We start from the raw sequence: 13,940 nt of genomic DNA, 5'->3' as shown, positions 1-13,940 counted from the left end.
CCTATAATTTAATTAGACAAGCTCAAAGAACTAATTAAAAAATGGGAAAAATATACATCAGTCAGCATGTTATAAAAACACAGATGGCCAATAATTATATTAAGAAATATGCAGCTATAAGAATGATCATGAAATAGTCTATGAAGGTCCTATTTTTTTTTACAAACTTTATCAACAACATTGAAAAAAAATCTGACAATACCAAGTGATGGAAAGGAAGTGGATCTATATAATCACTTATTATTGGTGGAAATGTAAATTAATATGTTAAGAAAGCTAGACAAAACTTTTGTAGTTTCTTACCCCCTACAGACCATACTTTTGTCATGGATCAAATTCCCTAGAAGCAAACAGGGGTTCTTGAGCAATGATATCTTAAGGAAGAGCACTCAGTGGAAACTTATAACAGAGTTAGGAAGCAGGGTATCAAAGACAACTAAGCTAAGTAAACCTGTGTTTTCATGTGACCCTCTGTAGACGTCACTGCCTTGAGGCAAGGGGCTTTTACACTATTATTGACTCCCTGTTTCAGGTTGAAAAGTAGAGGGGAGAATATTCCAGGCAATTCTAGGCAAGGCTTTTGCACCAATTCTCAAGGGAAGATTGTAGATAGAAACTTTTACCAGCAGTAACAACAGTAATTAGTAGAAGGACTCCCTAAGACTCTGATGTTAGTTAGGGTTCTCGAGAGAAACAGAACCCAGTAGGGGACACCTGTAAATATGAGATTTATAAAGGTGTCACATGCAACCAGGGGAATGGAAGAGTCCAAAATATGTAGAGCAGACTGTGAACCTGGTGGTCTGATGAAGAGTCTGGACGAACTTCACAGGAGTGGTTCACTGGCTGAAGCAGCAGTGAAAGAGTCTCTCCTCTTCCTTAAAAGCCTTCAACTGATTGGCTTATCTCATTGGATTGTCAATGCCTAAATTGATCATAGATGTAATCAGTCACAGATGCAATCAATTTAAATACTATAACATGAACAATACAACTTTTGTCATATGATAAGAGGAAAGAAAGATATTTGCTTATGTACAAATGTGAATATACTTATAAGAAAACAAGGAGGAGATATTCATACAATGACAGTCCTCTTTTCTGCAACTAGTCACATGGTCATGGCTCATATTTATCACTACTTTTTTCTACTACCCATTCCATGTTCCCTTTACCCTCAGCAAGCTTTTCAGCTGCCATGGTTCTTTGCCAAGTGGGGTGACCCAAACCTTCATTCCACACATTTCTGGGCCATTGGTAGTCTTGCCTGGATTGGGTTATTGCAGTTTTCCATTGACTTTAATCAAAGGGCTTCACAGTACTAAGTGATGCCCTAGGAGATCTCCTGTATTCCAGGAAAACTCTTCTTTACATCCATTGTGTAATTGTGGTCCTATTTCCCCTTGATAGTCAGGATCAATCACCCCAGACAGAACAGTTATCTCCTTTTTTGCCTGTTGATTCAGTGTCATGAGAAGCCCAAAGTGGCCAGGTGGCAGACATAACATCCAGTTCAACAGAATTATTGTTGTGTATCCTGGTAGAATCCCTCCTCCTTTTGGAACTAAAACCTGTAGACCAGCAGAGCTTAAGGTTTCAGGCACAGGAAGCAAAAATTTTCCTAGTGGATTACTAGGGGTGATAGTGAGTGGTACCACTCCCATTTCTACACCTTGATTCCTGGACCTTTGAATCCTACCTGTAGGATAAACAGCATCATACAGCGAACACTGATTCAGAGCACACATAGCCTCCTGGAGAACATTGCCCCAGCCTTCCAAGGTATGACCACCTAGTTGACACTGTAATTGGGTCTTTATAAGGCCATTCCACTGTTCTATCAACTCAGCTGCCTCTGGATGATGAGACCATGGTAAGACCAGAGAAATTCCTTGGCATGAGCCCAGTCCCACACTCCATTTGCTTTGAAGTGGGTTCCTTGATCAGAAGCAATGCTGTGTGGGTAGTGTTTGTGGAAGCATTGCATGCAGGGAAGGCAAACCCATATTTGGAATATGTGTCTATTCCAAATAGAACAAATCACTGTCTCTTCCATTATGGAAGTGGCCCAATATAATCAACCTGCCACCAGGTAGGAGGCTGATCACTTCAATGAACAGTGCTTTATTAGGGACTGTGTGTGGGTCTCTGCTGCTGGCATATTGGGCACTCAAGAGTAGTCATAGCCAGGTTGACTTTGGTGAGTAGAAGTCTCATGTTGCTGAGCTCATGCATTACCTCCATCCCTATCACCATGCCCACTTTTTTTCATGAGCCCTATGGGCAATGGCAGGAGTGGTTGAGGAAAGAGGATGACTTGTATCCACAGGATGGGTCATCTTATACACTTTCGTGGTGATTAGATTCAGGTGTTAATTTGGTCAGGTGATGGTGCCTAGTTCTGTGGCTGTGGATTTGAATCATTAGCATGTGAAACTCATCTATGGCTGATTACATCTGCCATCTGCTAAGGGAGTGTCTTCTGCAAAGAGTAATGTTCAATTTGACCAGCTGGAGGCTTAAAAGAGAGAGGTCAGAAGAGATCTCAAGGCAGCATAGCCCAAGCAGCTCAGCATACCTCATCTCAGCACTTGCAGCTCAGATCACTCGTTTGGATTTACAGAAAGAAAGCACCCCAGGGAAAGCTGTTGGAATTCAGAAGCTAGGAGAGAAGGCCAGCAGACATGGCTCTGTGCCTTCCCATATAAAAGAGTCTCAGATGAAAGTTGGCTGCCTTTTCTCTTTAGAGCTAAAAATTTTTAACTAAATAAATCCCTTTTATTAAAAGCCAATCCAGTTTTCAACCAGCTGCGTAACACACCCAGGGAAATCTGATCAAATGCCCAGACACCAGCAGAAAATAATGGATGACGCTCGGAAAATTGAAGATATGGCCCAGTCAAAGGAACAAACCAATAGTTCAAATGAGATACAGGAGCTGAGACAACTAATGCTGAATATACGAACAGAAATGGAAAAATTCTTCAAAAACCAAATCAATAAATTGAGGGAGGACATGAAGAAGACATGGGCTGAACAAAAAGAAGAAATAGAAAATCTGAAAAAACAAATCACAGAACTTATGGGAGTGAAGGACAAAGAAGAAAAAATGGAAAAAACAATGGATACCTACAATGATAGATCTAAAGAGGCAGAAGCTACAATTAGTGAACTGGAGGATGGAACATCTGAATTCCAAAAAGAAACAGAAATTATCGGGAAAAGAATGGAAAAACTTGAGCAGGGGATCAGGGAACTGAATGACAATATGAAGTGCACAAATATACGTGTTGTGGGTGTCCCAGAAGGAGAAGAGAAGGGAAAAGGAGGAGAAAAACTAATGGAAGAAATTATCACTGAAAATTTCCCAACTCTTATGAAAGACCTAAATTTACAGATCCAAGAAGTGCAGCGCACCCCAAAGAGAATAGACCCAAATAGGCGTTCTCCAAGACACTTACTAGTTAGAATGTCAGAGGTCAAAGAGAAAGAGAGGATCTTGAAAGCAGCAAGAGAAAAACAATCTGTCACATACAAGGGAAACCCAATAAGACTATGTGTAGATTTCTCAGCAGAAACCATGGAAGCTAGAAGACAGTGGGATGATATATTTAAATTACTAAAAGAGAAAAACTGCCAACCAAGACTCCTATATCCAGCAAAATTGTCCTTCAAAAATGAAGGAGAAATTAAAACATTCTCAGACAAAAAGTCACTGAGAGAATTTGTGACCAAGAGACCAGCTCTGCAAGAAATACTAAAGGGAGCACTAGAGTCAGATACGAAAAGACAGAAGAGAGAGGTATGGAGTAAAGTGCAGAAAGAAGGAAAATCAGATATGATATATATAATACAAAAGCCAAAATGGTAGAGGAAAATATTATCCAAACAGTAATAATACTAAAAGTTAATGAACTGAATTTCCCAATCAAAAGACATAGAATGGCAGAATGGATGACGACCCAGCAATACCACTGCTAAATATCTACTCAAGGGACTTAAGGGCAAAGACACAGACGGACATTTGCACACCAGTGTTTATAGCAGCATTATCTACAATTGCAAAGAGATGGAAACAGCCAAAATGTTCATCAACAGACGAGTGGCTAAACAAACTGTGGCGTATACCTACGATGGAATATTATGCAGCTTTAAGACAGACTAAACTTATGAAGCATGTAATAACATGGATGGACCTAGAGAACATTATGCTGAGTGAGTCTAGCCCAAAACTAAAGGACAAATACTGTAAGGTCCCACTGATGTGAACCGACATTTGAGAATCAGCTTGGAATATATCATTGGTAACAGAGACCAGCAGGAGTTAGAAACAGGGTAAGATAATGGGTAATTGGAGCTGAAGGGATACAGACTGTGCAACAGGACTAGATACAAAAACTAAAAAATGGACGGCACAATAATACCTAAGTGTAATGTAACTATGTTGGAACACTGAATGAAGCTGCACCTGAAATATGGTTTTTTGTTTGTTTGTTTGTGTGTTTGTATCTTTTGTTTTTGTTTTTTTTCTTTTTCCTTTATATATATATTATTAGTATTATTATTTTAATTCTCTTCTCTATATTAACATTCTATATTTTTTTCTGCTGTTTTGCTAGTTCTTTTCCTAAATCGATGCAAATGTACTAAGAAATGATGATCATACATCTATGTGATGATACTAAGAATTACTGAGTGCATTTGTAGAATGGAATGATTTCTAAATGTTGTGTTAATTTCTTTTCTTTTTTTTGATTAATAAAAAAATTAAAAAAAAAAAAAAGCCAATCCATCTCTGGTGTATTGCATTCTAGCAACTTTGGCAGACTAAAACAACTTGATTATTAAAACCTGCATCTGCTGAAGTCAACCCCTGGTGAGAATTCACATGGGAGTGGACACAAATATCTTCATCTTCTTTGGCTCACTCAGAAAGGTCTATCCACATAACTCTTCCCCAGATCTCTTCATAACCGATTGTCCAATCATTCTCCTTGGAAGTCCCTGACCATACAGCCAAACCATTAGCAACAAGCCATGAGTCATCATACAAACACAACTCTGGCCAGTTCTCTGTCCAAGCAAAATGAACAACCAGGAGCATTGCTCAAAATTCTGCCCACTACGAGGATTTCCTCTCACCACTCTCATTTAAGGACATCCCAGAATGGGGTTGAAGCTGTCCACTTCTGGGGGGGGGGTCCCTGCATATTGTGCTGAACCATCTGTTAACCAGACCTGAATTTTCTCTTCCTTAGTCAACCAAGGTCTTCCGAGACTAAGAGGCCATATCTCTGGTCTAGGAAAGAGGAGGTAATGTGGCAGGAGTAGGGGCCATGAGCATTTGGGCCACTTCTCATCTAACTGACTTATGGCTTAATGATCTGTTCAAGCCCTATCTCTAATATATCATTTCCATTTTATGATGGAGTGCTGCTATGCACACCCAACTTTATGGCTTAGTGGGTCAGACAACACCCAGCACATGTTAGGCAATTCAGGTCTCGTGGAACTTGATGGTCCATACTGACATATTCAGTTTCTACTAAGGCCCAGTAGCAGGCTAAAAGCTGTCTCTGAAAAGGAGAGTAATCATATACAGTGGATGATCATGCTTTGCTCCAAAATCCTAACCATTTGTGCTGTGATTCTCCTATAGGGGCGTGCCAAAAGCTCCAGACAGCATTCCTTTTTGCCACAGACACTTTGAACACCGTTGGTTCTCCTGGATCATATGGCCCAAGTGGCAGAGCAGCTGATACAGCAGCCTGGACATGTCGCAGAGCCTCCTTTTATTCTGGTCCCCACTCAAAACTAGCAGCTTTTCTGGTCACTCAGTATATGGGCCAAATTAGCACACCCAAATGAGGAATTTGTTTCTCCAAAATCCAAAGAGGGTAACTAGTGTGTCTCTTGGTCATAGGAGGGGCCAGATGCAACAGCTTATCCTTCACCTAGAAGGGATATCTCAACATGTCCCACACCATTGGACACTTAGAAATTTCACTGAGGTGGAAGCCCCTGTATTTTTCTTGGATTTATCTCCTATTCTCTGACATACAAATGTCCTACCAATAAGTCTAGAGTAGTTGCTATTTTTTACTCACTAGGTCCAATCAGTATGATATCATCAACATAATAGACCACTGTGCTGTCTTGTGGAAGGGAGAAATAATCAAGTTCCCTGTGGACAAAATTGTAACATAAGGCTAGAAAGTTGATATACCACTGGGGCAGGACAGTGAAGTTATACTGCTGGCCTTGCCAGCTGAATGCAAACTGTTTCTGGTGGTCCTTACTGACAACTATTGAGAAAAAAGCACTTGCCAGAACAGTAGCTGCATACCAGGTAACAAGTAATGTATTGATTTGCTCAAACAATGATACTACATCTAGAACAGCAGCTGAAATTGGAGTCACCACCTGGTTAAGTTTATAGTAATCTGCCTTTATCCTCCAAGTCCCATCCGTTTTCTGCACAGGCCAAATAGAAGAGTTGAATGGGATTGTTGTGGGAATCACCACCCTTGCATACTACAAGTCCTTAAGAGTGGCAATAAGCTCTGCAATCCCTCTAGGATCTGGTATTGCTTTTGAGTCACTATTTTGCTAGGTAGGAGCAGTTCTAATGACTTCCACCTTGCCTTTCCTACCATAATAGACCTCATTCCATGAGTCAGAGAACCAGTGTGGTGTTTCTGCCAGTTGCTGAGAATGTTGATTCCAATTATGCATTCTGGAACTGGGGAAATGACCACAAAATGGGTCTGGGGACCCACTGGACCCCCTGTGAGATGGACCTGAGCTAAATCTCCATCAATCACCTGACTTCTATAAGCCCCTACTCTGACTGATGTATGTGAGTGACATTTTGGGTCCTTTGGAATTAGTGTCAGTTCTGAGCCTAATAAACTCTGAAATATCTGATCACCTCCTTTTCCCCAGTGCACTGTCACCCTGGAAAAGGCCATATGTCTCCTTTCGAAGGCTGGGAGGAAGGTTATCAATACAAATTTTGGGCAGTATAAAAGGATCCTTCCCCAAGGGTACCTGGTCCTCCCCTCCTTTGAGGGACTCTGGGTCCGTAAACTGTCTCAAGTCTGGGCATTGATTAAGGGGCCATAAATCTCTTTTTGTAACTCAAGTTAGACCTCTGTTCACTTGACCTAGAATTCTTCTGCTTATACAACTCAAATAAGAATTTAATAGACTTCCCATCTATTTCACTTCTATGTATCCCGTGATCTACTAGCCAATGCCACAAGTCTCTGTGAGTCAGATTATTTTGGCTGCTGCTTTGAGTCTGCTGTCCATTATGGTGGTCACACCCACCTTCTTTATGGTGATTAACTGTGGCCATGTGGCTTCTGCCAACTGGGGAACTGATCATTCCCACTGTGTTTAAGGATTCCAGCTCAGTGAAATAAGTTACCATAGTAATATTTCATCTATAGAAAAGGGAAACTACAGAGATCTTCAGGGATGATGGAGCCAATCTCACAAATACATTTCTCAAGGTTCTGGTATAAGAGGGTTCTCGAGACATTTTTGGGTGTGTGAGTAGGTGTTCCTTGATAAATCCACTCTGACATTCCCATCTCTCTAAGCCTATAGATCACATCACCTACATTACACCAGGGCAGTTCTGGCATCTTTTGATCTCAGATAATGTCAGCCACCTTTGGATCCCATGTTCCACCCAACCATCCAAACAAAGTATTCATGCCCTTTCTAACTCCTCAAGTTATGCTGAATGCAGAATCTCTGCTTAGCAGGTTCATATCAACAAATTCAGCTTGATCAAACTTTATATTCCTTCCATCATTATCCCACACCCTTAATATCCATTCCCACACATATTTCCCTGATCTCTGTCTCTGTAGATTGGAAAACTCATGCAGTTCTTTTGAACTATAGTGTACTTCTTCACAGGCCACATTTTGCACCTCACCTTTTGGGACCTGTTGGGACTTTAGTCTATTTATAAGTCTTGAAGATAAGAGGAGTGGTGGGGGTGGGTCACAAAAAGAAATAGAAGTGTTTTTCAAGTGAATTACCTCAGTGCATTTCTTTTAGTGAACAAGCATTAGTTGTTTTAGACAGCGAAGTGAGGGCTGTTTCCTCAAGGGAGTTGGTTACAGGTATAGCAGGCAGAGAAGGTGTTAATCTTGTTAGGTGGAGGTTACATAGCAGACTCCTCTGGGGGACTGGAGGAGTCCAGGAAACTGTTTCCTCAAGGCAATCCAGAGGTTGGGGAGCTCTTTCCTCAGGGCAGTTCATTACATGTCTATCTAGCAAAGGTTCAGCAGATTCCAGGGATCCTGTCTCCCCATCACCATCATTATCAAGCCATATATCACCATCACGCATTTCAGGAACCCATTCTCTCCAATCAAAGCCCTTACTTTAACAGCAGACACCCTGCAAGGTTGAGATTCTAGTTTACATTGTTCTAGTTTACATTATTGTTTTAGTTTGCTAGCTGCCAGAATGCTACACAGCAGAAATGGAACGGCTTTTAGAAAGGGGAATCTGATAAATTACAAGTTTTCAATTCTAAGGCTGTATGTCCCAATTAGAGCAAAGATATAGAAATGTCTAATCTAAGGCCTCCAGGGAAAGATACCTTGGTTCAAGAAGGCAGATGAAGTTCAGGGTTTCTCTCTCAAGTGAAGGACACATGGCGAACACAGTCAGAGTTTCTCTCTCATCTGGAAAGGCACGTGGTGAACAAGGTCAGGGTTTCTCTCTCATCTGGAAGAGCACATGGTGTACACTGCATCATCTGCCAGCTTCTTCTCCTGACTTCCTGTTTCATGAAGCTCCCTGGGAGGCATTTTCCTTCTGCATTTCCAAAGGTCTCTGGCTGGTGCACTCTGCTTCTCGTGGCTATGTTGTTCTGCTCTGCTCTCTCAGAATCTCCTCCTTTCTCTGAAATGTTTCCTCTTTTGTCACTTCAGAAATTAAACAAGACCCACCCAAATGGGTGGAGACATGTCACCACTTAATCCAGTTTAACAACCACTCTCGATTACATCACATCTCCAGGGAAATGATCTGATTACAGTTTCAAACATCCAATGCTGAATAGGGATTAGAAGAAATGGCTGCCTTTACAAAATGGGATTAAGATTAAAACATGGCTTTTCTAGGGGACATACATCCTTTCAAACTGGCACACATCATGAAAGTTTTTTTTATGAAGTTAGGATACAGTTAAAAACAAGCATAAAGATATATTGAAAAAATATCAAAGAATTGGTGAATCAAGCATCCTGATGATTGTTAATTCAGGTTAGGAGTGGCAAGGAGATTGGTTAGGAGGAATGAATATGTAAAATATCCATTGAATCCCAGTCTTTATATTGAATAATGGTTTTGTAAATGCTGATTACATTATTAAAAACAAACGAATACAATATAAATAAATAAAATGAATATGTATGTGGGCAAATGAGCATGTAATGAATCAAGAAGTAGAATTAATAAATTTCTATCCATCTGTAATATTGTGTGTGTGTGTATATATATATACATTTTTTTTTTTTTTTGCATGAGTAGGCACTGGGAATCGAACCGGGGTCTGCAGCATGGCAGGCAAGAACTTTGCCTGCTGAGCCACTGGGGCCCACCCAATATAATATTTTTAACAAGAAAAAGAAACAATACGATTTTCTAGTTGCAGAGTAGAGGTTCTGTGAAGAAGGTGGTTTAGGTTAGGTAGGGTCTTAACATTTTTGGCTTGAACCACTTAAAGAATGTGATTGTCCTTTACTAAGATGAGAAAAACTAAAGGGAAAGAAGGATTGGAGGCAAAAGGATGGTGAGGATCAAGATACTGGTCTTGGGCAGGGTAAGTCTGAAATGTGTATTTGATATCCAAATAAAAACATGGGGTGAGTTGGATTTTGAGGCTGACATGAAAGGGAGCGTTCTAGGCAGGAAATACCTATTTTAAGTTGCTGCTGTATATTTAAAGCTCAGGAACTTGACAAGGTCACTTAGGTAGTGAGTATAGATAACATGATGAGACCTGAGAACTGATCCCTGGAGTGTTTCAAACATTGTAGGTCTAGACTATAATGATCAAGCAAAAGTGACTGAGGAGTGGCATATTGAGGTTTAAGAGAAGAGATTTAAGTGCAAATGAATTCCAGGAATCAGACGAAGAAAGTATCTCAAGAAAAAATAAGTAATTCATTGTGTCAAATGTTGCTGAAAGGTCTAGTGAGATAACTAGTAGATCATCAGCATAGAAGCCATTGGTGTCTGCGCTGGTTAGAGACTGTTATGTATCCCAGAAAAGCCATGCTCTTTTAATCCTAAATCCAATCTTGTAGATACAGTCATTTTTTTTTTCAATCCTGATTCAATAGTTTTAGAGTGGGACTTCTTGATTAGGTTGTTACCATGGAGATGTGACACACCCAATTGAGGGGGTGACCTTTTGATTAGATGGAGATGTGACCCCACTCATTCAAAGTGGGTCTTGATTAGTTTACTGGAGTCCTTAAAAGAGCAGACACAGAGACCAGCAGCAGACATTTGAGAGATAGCCTGGAGAGCTGACACAGATATGTATGTTTGGAGATTGAGACAGAAAAAGCCCAGGTGTTAAGCAAGGACTCACAGAGGAAATCTCCAGCCCAGGGAGATACTAAGCTAAGAGATGAAGCCCAGAGTTTTGCTCAGGAGTAGCTAAGTGAGGGCCCAGAGACACTTAGAGAGGAAGCCACTGGAATCAGAAGCACAAAGCAACTAACTGGGAGCAAGGACTCTGACACCAGCCATGTGCCTTCCCAGCTGACAGAAAAATCTCGGATGCCATTTGGCTTTTCTTTGGGGTCAAGGTGTCTTTCTTTGCATGCTTTAGTTTGGACATTTTAAAAGACTTAGAACTGTATACTTGTAAAAAAATTCCCTCTATAAAAGCCATTCCTTTTCTGCTATATTGCACTCCGGCAGCTTTAGCAAACTAAAACAGTGTCCTAGAACAGGTAATTTTAGAGTGATGAGATTGGTTTAAGAAATAATGGGAGGAGATATAGGGAGAGAGCAAGTATGAAAACATCTCCTTGTTTATGGGTGTCCAGTGGAAAAAGGTTAAGAAATAGTTTTCTGGCCCATTTTCCTTCGTTGAGAGAGTTAGCTTCAGTGTTACAAGTAATTACAGATATACTGATCTTAAATTTGAAAGCAGCCCTAGAGATGCCTTTATGTAATTCCATAATTTTACACATGAATACCTGAAGTCCAGAAAGGTAACATTAGTTGCATAATAACATAAAGCGTATGAGTTAATGAGAGAGTCAGGATGAAAATTGAAGTTTTCTGAATCTTAATACAGTGTTATTTATATCCCACTGAATAAGTCAACTAGCTTATAATTCTAATTATCCATGGAAGCAGAAATACAGTGTATTTTATTTAGCTATCAGCAGACAGAAAGCATTGCTGCTGTATTTATGCAAGATTTATTGGACTACTTCCTTCTTGGGTTGCATCTTGTGCTACTACTTTAGTCTGTCCAAGCCCTACTTATCACTCTTATTGCAAACATAGGTTGAAAAACTTAGAATTGTATTATTGATTACATACACATTTAACTTGACAACCCAAGAGGCTTTTGCAAAGGGAAATACAATATTCCCAAAAAGTTATGAGAGATAGATTTTTAGAAAACATGAATTTATATGTATGCTCAGGTCAGGTTACACAACCATTTATGAGTAATTCTTGGAGGAGGCCCTTAGTCATGTCAATATAAGGCAAAAAGAAAAGCTTCTTTGAAAGAATAACAAGTCATACTCATTGGGTATTTCAAGAGAAATATAATACTCCTAGAAATTTTAAAATCCCTTTGAGTGTACAATATGGCTAATGTCATCTTTTTCCTCTCTCTCTTATTCAGGTGGAAGCCATCCAGGGAGAAAAGTCTGGGATTATTCCTTTCAGTGCAGAAAAGAGCCAACTAAAGATGCTCTATTAATGGAATTGGAAGTAAATGCTATGTTCCTTAAAAAGATCCAGGGCTGGAATCAGTAACAGTCTTATATTATTGGCTTTGTAGGCTGATTATAGTGATTCCATTGGCATAATGTCAAACATGGTGGCTATTTGCTAACTTCATCTCTTTTTCATCTCAAGTTGGAGATTTAGCATATATTTTGGAAGTCTCTTTTGATTTTAATATTTAATGTTAGCTGTAAATGTTCAATGTATTTCAAAGGAAATTTAATATGTTCACTTCTGATTCACTTACGCTGAATTCCTAATTCTTTTAAGTTTTGATATTCAAGAAGTCTGTTGAAAACTTTTAAAGCCTTCACTTAGAGAAAAAGGATATTGTATTTCAGTAAGAGGAAATCACTTGTTTGCATCACTAAAATCTGAGAATGTCCTTAATATAAGAAAATAAGGGCATAAATAAAGCTGTGCATTTCATTTCAGAAATCCATCCCTTTTCAAGATGGCCCTGGAATCAAGAGAAAAAGAGAGAAGGAAATGGACATTGTTGGTGCACCTACTTGTACCTTGGTTCTGGATGTTTTATGGTATATTTTCTTTCCATTGGAAATCTGAGGTTGATTTATTGAGTTCATTTACCAGATGTAATTGATTGAATCCATTTACCAATTTCAGTAATTTGCCAAGATTCCAGGGCTGTCCAACTTCAAGGCTCAAGCTTGCTATTATGATGTTACATCAGTGAATAAATGAATGAAGAAGTGAATGAATTAGCAAAATTGTTCCAAAATCATATTTATCATAGGTCTTACTGTTTCTTGATAGCTACTTAGTTAATTCTCTCACTCGAAGACTTGTAACATAACTATTTTTATGTTTTCACAGGATTTAGCATAGGGAAATAATCTGATAAATATTTTTGTATTTGTTAATTTGCTCTGTTTTTTAATTCTCAATTTCATTTATTTCTGCTCGAATTCTTATTATTTCTTTCCTTCTTTTTGCTATGGCATTAGTTTGCTGTTCTTTTTGTAATTCTTCCAGGTGTGCAGTTAGGTCTTTGATTTTAGCTATATTGTATTTTTTTTTACGTGGGCAGGCACTGGGAATCGAACCTGTGTCTCCAGTGTGGCAGGCAAGAACTCTGCCTGCTGAGTCACCACGGCCTGTCCTGTTTTGTATTTTTTAATATTGGTATTTAGGGCTGTAAATTTCCTTCTCAGCAATGCCTTAACTGCATCCCATAGGTTTTGGAAGGTTGTGTTCTTATTTTCATTGATTTCAAGATATTTATTGATTTCCCTTGCAAATTCTTCTTTGACCGACTGATTGTTTGGGAGCATGTCATTTAACTTCCATATATGCTTGAATTTTCCAGTCTTCCAACTGTTATCCATTGCAAGCTTCATTCCATTATGGTCACAGAAAATTCAACTGATAACTTCAATTGATTTAAATTTATTAAGACTTATTTTGTGGCCCAACTGTGATCTATCCTAGAGCATTATCCATGAACATTTAACAAAAATATATATCCTACTGTTTTGATGTGCAAAGTTGTTTACATGTCTGTTAAGTCTACTTCATTTATCACATTATTCCAGTTCTCAGTTTCTTTATTGATCCTCTGTATAGATACTCTACTCTGTTGGGGTGAGAGTGTTGTATTAAAGTCTCCAACAATTACTGTAGACATCTATTTCAGTTTTGCCAGTGTTTTCTGCATCTATTTTGGGGCCCCTTGATTAGGTGCATAACTGTTTATGATTGTTATTTCTTCTTTGTGGGTTGACACATTTATTAATATACAGAGTCCGCCTTTCCCCCTTGTGTGCTGGTTTAAAAGTATTATGCCCCAGAAAAGTCATGTTTTAATCCTTATCCAATCCTTTGGGAGCAGCCATTTCTTTTAATCCTGATTCAGTACTGTAGGTTAGAATCCTGAAAGAAATGGCTTCTCCCACAGAATTAAC

This window comes from Tamandua tetradactyla, chromosome 11 (genome assembly GCF_023851605.1).
Source record: "Tamandua tetradactyla isolate mTamTet1 chromosome 11, mTamTet1.pri, whole genome shotgun sequence".
Taxonomy (NCBI): Eukaryota; Metazoa; Chordata; class Mammalia; order Pilosa; family Myrmecophagidae; genus Tamandua; species Tamandua tetradactyla.
This window is presented reverse-complemented; position numbering follows the sequence as displayed.